Here is an 11,079-nt window from a genome sequence, read left to right as displayed (position 1 = left end):
AATTTTGGGTTGCTATGAATGGACAAGTCATATGGATGAGGCATGTGGGTGGCAAGAAGAAGATTGGGATGGTATCTACGACCTCTTGATATTTAATCACTCAATAATTCCACTTTGAATGCATGTGGGATGAGTTTTTTTAAATTTTTTTTGTTTTTTTTTGGGGGGGCAGGGTGGTGGTGGCTCTCTCTCTCACACACACACATACGCACATACATATAAAAACAGAGATGCTCAAGGAGGAGGCCAACAAAGATATGTTGTTTTCAACTTGTTTGGCTAAGCATATGTAGTAAGATAGACATGCTAAAAAAGTTCAAAGTTGTTTAATTATGGTCTTTAGAACATGGATAGTAATGCTATTATAGGTATTAGATAATGGTTAACATTTAGTAAGAGATCTAATCCAATGTCATGATACAAACATAATTTTGGCAAGAATTCATCCATAAAACTTGATTTCTCTTACTCTTTTGGTTCAATTGTACCATTAGTGAGTGAATGAATTATGCTACTCCATAAAGTCTCGTTAGATATTTACAATAAAAATTAAAGACACAAAATTGGTTATAGTTTAATGTGCTACATTTGTGTATCTTTTTTTACATCATGTATATATTTTTACTTGTACCATTAGGGGAGATTTGGAGTGGAAAAGGCCTCATAAGAGCAAGAATTAGAGGTATAATAGTTAAAATTAGGGAGATTAAGCAAGAGACAAGTGGGGTAAAGTGGACCTAGACAAAAGAAGTGGGCCAACTAAAAAGTACCCTTTTTGGGCCCCTTTGGGGACCCAAGTATTTTGGCCCTTTCCCTTTTGATGCCCCACCGTCTAGCCTCTATGATAATGGCCTTCTACTTCACCCGCTAAGGGTGGCTCAAGATGTGACATTGCTCCTTATTGTTGTGCCTATTTGCAGCTCTTAACTATCGGTGGCTACTTGTAGAGATTTTCTTCCAAATCAAAGGGAAAGAGATAGAGTTGCCCTTACCCATGTACAACTCCTTTGCTTGCCTCTTGCTTGCTTCTTGATCTCTTCATGTGAATCGGCACTTTGATACCATGAGAAGAATGAATCAGAGAGGGTGAGGTTGAGATCCTTTGCTTGCCTCTTGCTTCTTGAGCTCTTCACCCACACACAAGAGTAGACAAGCATACAAGAGAGATGGATGGTTGAACTTTCTTCTATTATCTTATCTTCTCTATAATCATAACATAAAGATAAGAGTACATAAGATAAGAGAAAGTACTCTCCTACTAAAACATACAAGGTTAGTCCATAACCCGATGTGATATGAGCTAGTGCTATAACTATGCCATAACTCTAGTAAACCAAGGTGGCTGTCACATAGCATGTAAACCACTAGCGGCATATCATAATCTTGCAAACTATGCCAGTGGCATAAGTGCACAACTGTCATCCTGGCTTGCCATCCATATTCACACTAGTTGAGCTCAATTTCTTAACATCTAGACATATCACCTCCAAGAGGACTTGTTTAATTCATTGATGGTTACCCTAGAAGGTAAAAGTTTCACGTGTAAATAACTCTTCTTATCTTATCAAAGGTATGGGTGAGATCCTACTCATAGCTAAAGATGGTTCAAACCTATGCATCTCAGACATATGCATGTACTAGGGATAACTTAGAAGAATTTGTTGTTCGTCTCTTTTGTTTTCCCAAAAGAGGTTATGTGGTGAGAGATAGAGAAAAAGACTATGTGATAGTCACTTCTAGGACTTTGTACTAGAGCTTGTATCACTTGGAATCATTTGAGAGAAGAGGGCACATGATGAATGTTTGGACTCATTTGAGAAGAAAGCACATGTTGTCTGAATTTGTGGTGTGGCTATTGCACGCAAATAGGAAATCATGACACTAACCATCGCTACAGGTTCAACCCAGCTCTAAGAGTCAATCAGGCAATAGGAGCACCATATTTGCATGCACATCTTGCTTACTGACACCACCAATTGTGACTCCAAGTCTAATAGTCACAGAAGGGGGGGGGGGGGGGGGGGCTACACCTATTGAGATGCCTCCACCTGTTTTACCACCCCATCCTACTCCATCGAGAATCGCTCTAATCCATCATGTGGGAGAAGAAGAGGGAAATGTATTTGAGACCTTTTCTCTGAATGCATCACTTGCAAAAGCTTAGACACAACTCTTGAGTATTTTGTCACACCTCCAGGTTACACCATAGTTGCATTAGAAGAACACACTTCTCCAATGAATATTGTGGCATTGAACCAAGATAAGGATATACATTCTTGAGCTAGGAGAGTTGAGTGCCCTAACTAAGACTACAAGGTAATCCTATTCCCTCCTTGGAAAGATGGCGTTTAGTGTGTGGCATTGAGAATTTGCCACAATCGACCACGTGGACCTATTATAGTTGTGAACATGTTGGGTGTGTTGCAAAACTAGAAAGTTGAGAGGAGTAATTTTCTTACTTCTATAAATGTTGGGTGTGAACATGTTGGGTGTGTTGCAAAACTAGAAAGTTGAGAGGAGTAATTTTCTTACTTCTATAAATGTAGTGATGGCAAGATCACATGCTAAAGATGCCCGATTGATGGGGAATAAAGGTTCTCATGATGTAGATGCTTCTACTTCAAAAAGTGCTAAACACCGAGTAAGTAAGGCAAAGGAGGAAAGTCATAGTTTGGTGATGGGAAGGTTCTCATGATTTAGATGGTTCTACTTAAAAAGTGCCACACCGATGAGTAAGTAAGGCAAAGGAGGAAAGTAGTCACAGTTGATGATGGGAAGGATAAAATAAAGGTATGATTCCTCATTTGTTATTCATTGCCCTCCAATTTAGCCAACAAAGTCTTGTGCGACAACAAATCCTCAAAAGCTAGCCAAAAAGCTAGCTCATTACCCAAACCCAATGGAAGAAAAGGGGGTCTTATTGTAGTGAGACAGACTCAGCAACAATAAGAAGTGGAGGGTGTGTATGGACTAGTGAAAACTCCAAAGGCTTTTCCTCTTGCACCACCTTCCACCATACCATGATTGGAAAACAAAGTTCTTGTTGTGTATGGGTTCTAAGGAAGGATATACTAGCATCAAAGAAGTGGCATGAATGGGAATTAAGGCTTTTGAAAGGATACCCTGGTTGAGAACCCTCTCACTTAAGGAAGCACATCCTCGAGTGGAATTAAATTCTCTATTTTTGTGATAAATTCAACTTTAAGAACTATTTGGAAATATTTGATCTCGAGATCTCCTCCAAGGTATAAAATTCCATCATTGATTGATGCTATAGCCCCTTAGTTTATTAAGGGAGAATCAAAGTTGTCTCTTGCAGGGTCAAATGGGAACTCTTCCTCTAGTACTTCAGGAGTGAATATTAGACCATTCATAGAACGATAGCCATTTAATTTCCTAGCTATTATTATGGATCACTCCTAGAAACACAATCACAAGTGCTTACCTTCACAAACTACAACTGTTTGTGAGGATATTTCCAATGGCCGAGCTCGAGCACATTGCTTAAAGACATCCACATCTCCGTGGGGGTAGCAGTTTTTGTCACTATCTCATGTTAGTGTTGTGACACCATCACGTTGAACTATAGGTCCTCATCCCTCCTCTCACCTCAAATCACTCATGCATACTCATTATCATGCATTAGAGAAGGTAATTAGCAAGAGCAAGACTTAATTGCACAATGGGAAAGTGTATTGCATTATGAGAGAAAATAATTTATATATAAGGCCATAAGTGTTCGCACACACTTGAACTATGGCCACTCCAGCATCCCCAAGGCTCATAAGTGGCCTATTTCTTGTAAAGTTCTTTATTTCCACACACTCTTAGAGTGGGATCGCCATTTAAGTCTTCCGTTGGTGGACCATTTCCAAGCACCCATCCAAGTTGTAGATTTGGACACCATTGTTTTGTAGATTGATCATGCATGTTTTGGTGTCTCCATCTTTGCTATTTTATGTAGAATTATAGTGGCAACTTCTATATTAACCCTAAAATGGGTTAACATTCTCCTCTTCTTGATGTCAATTGCATCCTTGATCTCGTCCTCTCATGATCGAGTAGAAGACTTTATTGTGAGGAGAATTTAGAAGTTGTTTTGTTGATGCTTATGATGTTGCCACAAATGTTCAATGCTCAATGGAGAAGACTAGTTAGTAAATGACAAAGTTAGTACATGGGATGGGGATTTCGGTGCGTGAGTGGGGATTGTATTTTTTTTCTTGGTTTTTTTGGCAATCACAAGTAAGTTTACATTAATTATGTAAGTTAGCAATGATTCTAAGACTTGTTAAAAATGGAGAAGAAGAAGTGGGAGTTTAGAGGAACATTAATACAATCATCAGAACGAGAGCGTGAAACTTAGTTCCTCATTTGATACATTGAAGTGATGTAAATGTAGCTTCTTGATTGTTGCTTTCCTGTTGTAAGACTTTGTCAATCTTGAAGTGAGTGTGAAGTGGACCTATTCATGTATTACTCATCCCATGTGTTTTGTTATATCTTTTAATATATAAATATATTTTGCACTCTTACAAGAAAATGTACAATAAGTGCATTAGAGTGAGTCCAAGCTGTAGCTATTGTTGAAATCAAAATATTGTTAGAGAGGCATGAAAGAGTTTTTTGACTTGCAAGGTTAATTGAAAAGTTCTTCACCTTCTTTTGAGACAAATTTGGGTTTTATCATCATGAAGAGAGAACGTTGTTAAAGGGATTCATTACTATTGAGGTTAGAACGCTTTTGCTTGCACCTTTTTGAGGGCAATCCAGCCAATAGGTCGTACCACATTGACCATGCTTTTTAAGGGCAATCCAATTGATGGGTTGTTCCACATTGACAAGGCTTTTTTGCTTACACCTTTTTAAGGGGAATCCAGGCGTACCACATTGACTAGGATTTTTGCCACCATGGTCCCCCATCTAGAGATGTACCTAGAAGGATGTTGAAGACGAGGCTATGATGCATACAAACTTGCATTTTTCCACTAGTTGGGTGAGTATTTGTGTTTAATCATGGAGCAACTGCATTAGTTAGCTAATTGAAAGAAGAATGGTAAGTATACCCAATAATGTGATTGGCTCTATTGATGATAATATTACATGGTTTGGTCTTGAAGACTGTAAGCCTGCTTACATGAAGATTGTAAGCCTGTCTCTGCTACACTAATAGTGCTATGGTTAGTCTCCAAGATGCACCTCTTCTATCTATACAGCACCTCTTCTATCTATACAATACGAGGCCAGACATTCAATTTGGGGTATCCAGTTGTGCAAGTTTATGCAAAATCCTGAAAGTAAGCATTGGTACGTACCAAGTGAGTATTTTGATACTTATTTACAAGGCACTCAATTCCTTGGTCTATTCTATTCTTAGGGGGGTGTTAACCCAATTCTAGGGTTAACAAGAGCTACCGCCATTATCTTGCATCAAGGAGTCACGGTAGATACACCAAAGGGTCATACATTCAAGAAATGAAGCCATAGTGTCCAAAGCTAAAACTTGGACAGGTCCTATAAGTGATGTCCTTCATGGATATATTATGAGAGTAGTCATTACAGTAGCAATTAGGCCTCTTATGAGCCTAAAGTGCCCGGCGCGGCCGACCACAGTTTAAGTGAGTGTGAACACTTATGGCCATGTATATAAGTGAATTTCTCTCATAATACAACATACTCTCCCATTGTGCAATTGAGTCTTGCTCTTGCTAATCCTCTTTCTTATCTCTCTCCCTCTAATACACCTCACCTATCTATACAATACAAGGCCATACATTCAATTTGGGGTATCCAGTTGTGCAAGTTTATGCACAATCCTGGAAGTAAGCATTGGTACGCCACCAAGTGAGTATTTTGATACTTACAAGGTACTCAATCCCTTGGTCTATTCTATTATTAGGGGGTGTTAACCCAATTCTAGGGTTAACAAGAGCTATCGCCATTATCTTACATCAAGGAGTCATGGTAGATACACCAAAGGGTCATACATTCAAGAAATGAAGCCATAGTGTCCAAAGCTACAACTTGGACGGGCGCCCAAAATGGTGTGACGGAGTATTTATGGTGATTCCCGCTTCAAGAGCGTGTGTCAGCAAGATATGATGAAGTCCTAAGTGATGTACTTCATGGATATATTATGAGAGTAGTCATTGTAATAGCAATTAGGCCTCTTATGAGCCTAAAGTGCCCGGTCGGCCACAGTTTAAGTGAGTGTGAACACTTATGGCCATGTATATAAGTAAATTTCTCTCATAATACAACATACTCTCCCACTATGCAATTGAGTCTTGCTCTTGCTACTCTCCCTCATGCACGCTAGTGACTGTGTGTGAGTGAAGTGAGGTGAGAGGAGGGACGAGGATCTGTAGTGCAATGCGCCAGTGTTACAATGCTCGCCGGAGGCGTGGTGGAATTGCTTCTTAAGGAGTTGTTGAGCTTGGAGACCTCAAGGGTTACGAGCTTAGCCATTGGAAAGATCCATCTCTTTTTGGATATGTTTCAAGGAGGGTTAGGGTGAGCCATAACAGGGGGCGATATTCAATTGCATGCTTTAGTGACTCCGATTAGATTTGATGTTATAGGTACTAGTGACTTTTGATTCATGTATATCATGGCTCAATACGAAGGCAATCCATGGTGGACACTTCAAGCCATAAATCTGCGTATAAGGTAACTTTTACACAACTCTGGAGTGTGTATGGCTCGGATGACTTTCAATAGATCTTAGTGTTGGATAACATTCCCCCACCTCCATCTTCACTGGTAGTAGTGCATCAACCTTTTGCGAGGAACCGAGTGTTTCATGCTTACACAAAGCGTATTGAGGTGCATTATCATTATGTTAGGGAGAGGCTAATTGTAGAGGAGAGGTTAGCCTAGCTCATGTCTCTACACACGACAATGTGGCAGATATATTCATAAAGATTCTCTCATGAGAGAAGTTCAAAGCTTTCTATAAATCTTTGGGCTTATTGCTATGTGGGGATTCACAAGGATCATGTGTCTAGCTCATTGTGTACATGTGTACAAGGACCATTTTCTATAAAGCTTATTGACAGGGATCATGTGTACATGTGTACAGGGATTAGCCACACATGATCCCTGTACATGTTCACATCATCACTACAAGTGCTATTTGTAGAGCCATTTATATGGTAGTGGTATATAGATGTAGGCTAATAATGGGGCGAGGTGCTTTTTCTCCTTAGGCTGTTTTTCCCCTCGAGTGTGTGTACACACTCGAGGGGAAATGTATCACTGCCATTTAAATGGCTGTGATATATAGGCGGATGCTAATAATGGGGCGGGGTACTTTTCTCAGGCTTAGCAGGTTTTTACTCTTATGAGTGTGTGTGTGACCTTATTATGTCACTTCACTTGTACTTTACTCATCATTATCATCAAATTTCTTTGAGTGTTATGCTTCTTTGTATCTCTGCTTACTTACTTATTGCATGTGTGTGTGTGTGTGTGTGTGTGTGTGTGTGTGTGTGTGTGTGTGTTGCTACCTTTGTCTCCACTCCAATATAAGAGTAGTTCGAAGTGTAAAAACTGAGAAGCCCAAAGACTTTGCTCAAAGAGAAGCCGAGAGGCACAAAGCATAAGGAAAAGAGAAGCCAAGAACTAATAAGAGGTAAGGATTACATAGATAAAGAGGAAAGAAATGCCAAGAACCACCACTAAGACATCGAGAAAACTACATGAAGAATAGAATAAAAAAAGGCCAAGAGATGAAATATAACCATCATTACATAAAGAGGCAAACACGCATAATACCCTTCAAGCAAATAGTCACAATTATGGGATAAATGCATGGGTGGTTAGGGGAAGGATAGTTAAATGATTTGTTAATTAAAGAAAATCCAATGTGTAGGACTACATGTGGCATGAAAATCTAATGGGCAGTTGGGAAGGAGAGTTAAACGATTTGTTAATTAAAGAAAATCTAATGAGTGGGACGTGGCGTACAAACCTATGCACACTCAACAATACCTTATTCTATCTAATCTCACTAATCATGATTTTAACAAAAAATCCTGTGTTCATCTTCTTTAATTCATTTGTGGTTATCTTCTTGTGTTGAACACTAGTCACGTTGTAGTTTTCTCTGTTGTGTATACTTTATTTGCTAGCCATCACAAAAATTATGTATATATACTAGACAAAAGGCACAAGGTCTTCATGGCTCTGCTGAAGCAATAGGGTTAATAAGAAGAATGCAAGGGAGAGCGTGAGCTTAAGCTACCTATAAAAACACATAAGAGTGGAGAAGCACACAAGAGAGATAGATGGCTAATTTTTCTTCTAGTCTCTTCTCTTCTCTACAACCATAACATAAATAAGGAAAACTACTCTACTACTTAAACATAAAAGATTGGCCCATAGTGTGAAACCAGCTACATGAGCTGACACTATAACTATCCCCTAATTCTAGTGAACCAAACTGGCTCACATAGCTTGTAAACCTTTGGCAACATATTGCACATCACCAACCATTGCAAAATGGCATAAGTGTGGAGTTATCATCCATATCTGCACTAGTTGAGCTAAATATCTCAACACTCCTCAAGCTCAAATCCATACCCTGCACTCCAAGTAAGCTCCTAAACTTTCAGACCTTCTCTATACCCAATGACATTGAGAAGAGGACATATACCAAATCCACATCACCTACTAGAACCTCTCCCACAAAAAATGATAATGCACCTCAATGTGCTTTGTCCTAGTATGGTACATTGGGTTACTAGCCAACTACATATGTTGATTATGTTGTTATAATACAACTACCATATCCATGGACTCGCCCATATCTACAAGTATCTTTTGTAACCAAGCTACCTTACATGTTGCCCCATAACACAATGCCTCTATACTCAACCTCTATCACTCTAATAAAGCAACCACTAGTTGCGTCTTACTTCTTGAGCTAATAATAACTCTAAAAAGAAAACTTTAAGCTTCTAGGCAGATTTCATGTTTGAGACACTACTAGCCCACTCTTTATTTGTATAATATCCATGTACCTATACATGTACTTGTACTCCAGCCTCATAGAAAAGTGCATAGTGTATAGTGGACTTTATGTATTGAAGTATCCTCGTAGTTGCATCTAAGTGTGGCTTTGTCGCGAGGCTTGCTACATAGACTAACTCATCAATCCAACAAAATAGCTCAAATGTGGCCTAGTGATAATCGTGTAGATCATACCCCCCATAATGCACCCATACATAATAGAGCCCTCCAAAAGATCCATATGTAAGAAACCTTCAAATTCTAGAAAACACACACCTTTTTCGAGGGGACGGGTGGGAGTATTGGAGGCTCTTAGGGGAGCGGAAAAGCACTTCTCAAGTTCATTGGATTGTTTTCAAGCTATATCTTTTGGCTCTCTGTGAATACAAAAAACATACAAATTCTTTGTGTTAGTCTAGATGATGTTTGAATGTTTTCCTAGGAGTTTGTATGAGTCTCGAACCCTATATGATGACCAATGGGATTGTCTTGTTTCTGCATACCATGTTCTATAAGGCCTATTCATTTATGTAATACATATCTATATTCCAACAAAGAAAAACCATAAACATGTGCAAGCCCCATCATAGACCAACCTTTCACATGATGCTCATGATGAAAAGTGCACTTGTTCTATAGCCCAATCGACACTTGAGCCATGTCCAATAGTGGGCATCTTAAAAACATGTGGTGGCTTATCATTCTTCGACTGTCGACCACATAACACGCTTCATAAAAAGGGATACTTGCATCAATCACCCCTATATTTTTTTAAGAGGATCCCACACTTTCGAAGCTTGCAAGAACCCAAGTAATATAAATGCTTGCCAACAAAGATGCATTGGTAATAGCACCTAATTCTAAAAGAATAAAAATTTCGTTGCATTCCTTGAGAAAGTGGAGTAATTGTATCCAAAAATCCTTTAAATTGTCTCCTGTAACTCTTCAACTCCATTTTCATTTTTTTAATCTATCACAATACCTCAATCAGGTTAGACCGGAACATTCCCAAATACCAATTTATCAATCAAACTTTGTTCTATATGCATTTACCACCACAAGGTGACCTTGCACCATTTTTTTAAATTGGGAAGGCACTTCAAAAAAGAGATTAGTGCACCTTGAGACATGCTCACTTGGCTCATTGCAATTCTTGGAGACAATACGGGCTCCATACCCCTGCCCAATCAATGCCGATAATCGTCTTTTCCTTCTAGTGTGTTTCATTGGCATGGCCTACGTACTGAAGGGACAATCAACATTGTACCTGTTAAGCAAGATAGTGCACCATCGAAGAAGACATTTCACACTATCAAGACAACATCCATGCTATGCCATTACTAACATGGCTCAACTTCAAAGAAAGATGTGGATTGGCTGGGAGCAGCAAAAGCGTGTTACACAGATGTTGCTTAGAATCACTATGAACCTTGAGGATCCGTAAAAAGGGGGGTCACACTCTCGGCGACCAATAATTATGTTTTTAATCTAAGGCTATGTAACTACCCAAATTGAGTACATATGGGATGATTTGTTAAATCAAACCTTCCAATAAAGCTGGATGATCGATCAAGGAAAGTGCATTGGCCTTTAAAGAATTAAACAATGTCTTTAGATATGAGTGTGTTTATTTTTTGATAGCAAGGATGCTGTTTAATCAAAGACATTAAGTGAGCATCTTCGAGTAACTTCAAAGACAAAAACCTAAGAGACCTAGAGAGTTTTATCGCCTTCACCTATAATGGTGTGTTTCAAAGCTAGAACATGTATGGTGTACATTCATCGATGATTGATGCAGTTAATATAGGATGAAAAGCAACAATAAGAACCAACTGTTAGTGTGTGCATGCGTGTGCATGTTCTACCTTGGACACAAAGCTCAAGAAGTGTATATCACCACAATCATTGATCATTGATACGGTTGAATTGAGCATGAAAAGAAGTAAATAAAAACCATGCTTCCGTCCGTGCTTGCAAGTGGGTGTGTGTGTGTTCATCATGTTGCAATTGCAACCACTTGGGCAAGAGTTCAACTGCATTCACTAGTAAAACATGTATACGTACAAA

Source organism: Cibotium barometz, chromosome 16 (assembly GCF_041138505.1).
Source record: "Cibotium barometz isolate CiBa-2024 chromosome 16, ASM4113850v1, whole genome shotgun sequence".
Classification (NCBI taxonomy): domain Eukaryota; kingdom Viridiplantae; phylum Streptophyta; class Polypodiopsida; order Cyatheales; family Cibotiaceae; genus Cibotium; species Cibotium barometz.
The sequence above is the reverse complement of the archived record's forward strand: the minus strand, read 5'-3'. Positions refer to the sequence as shown.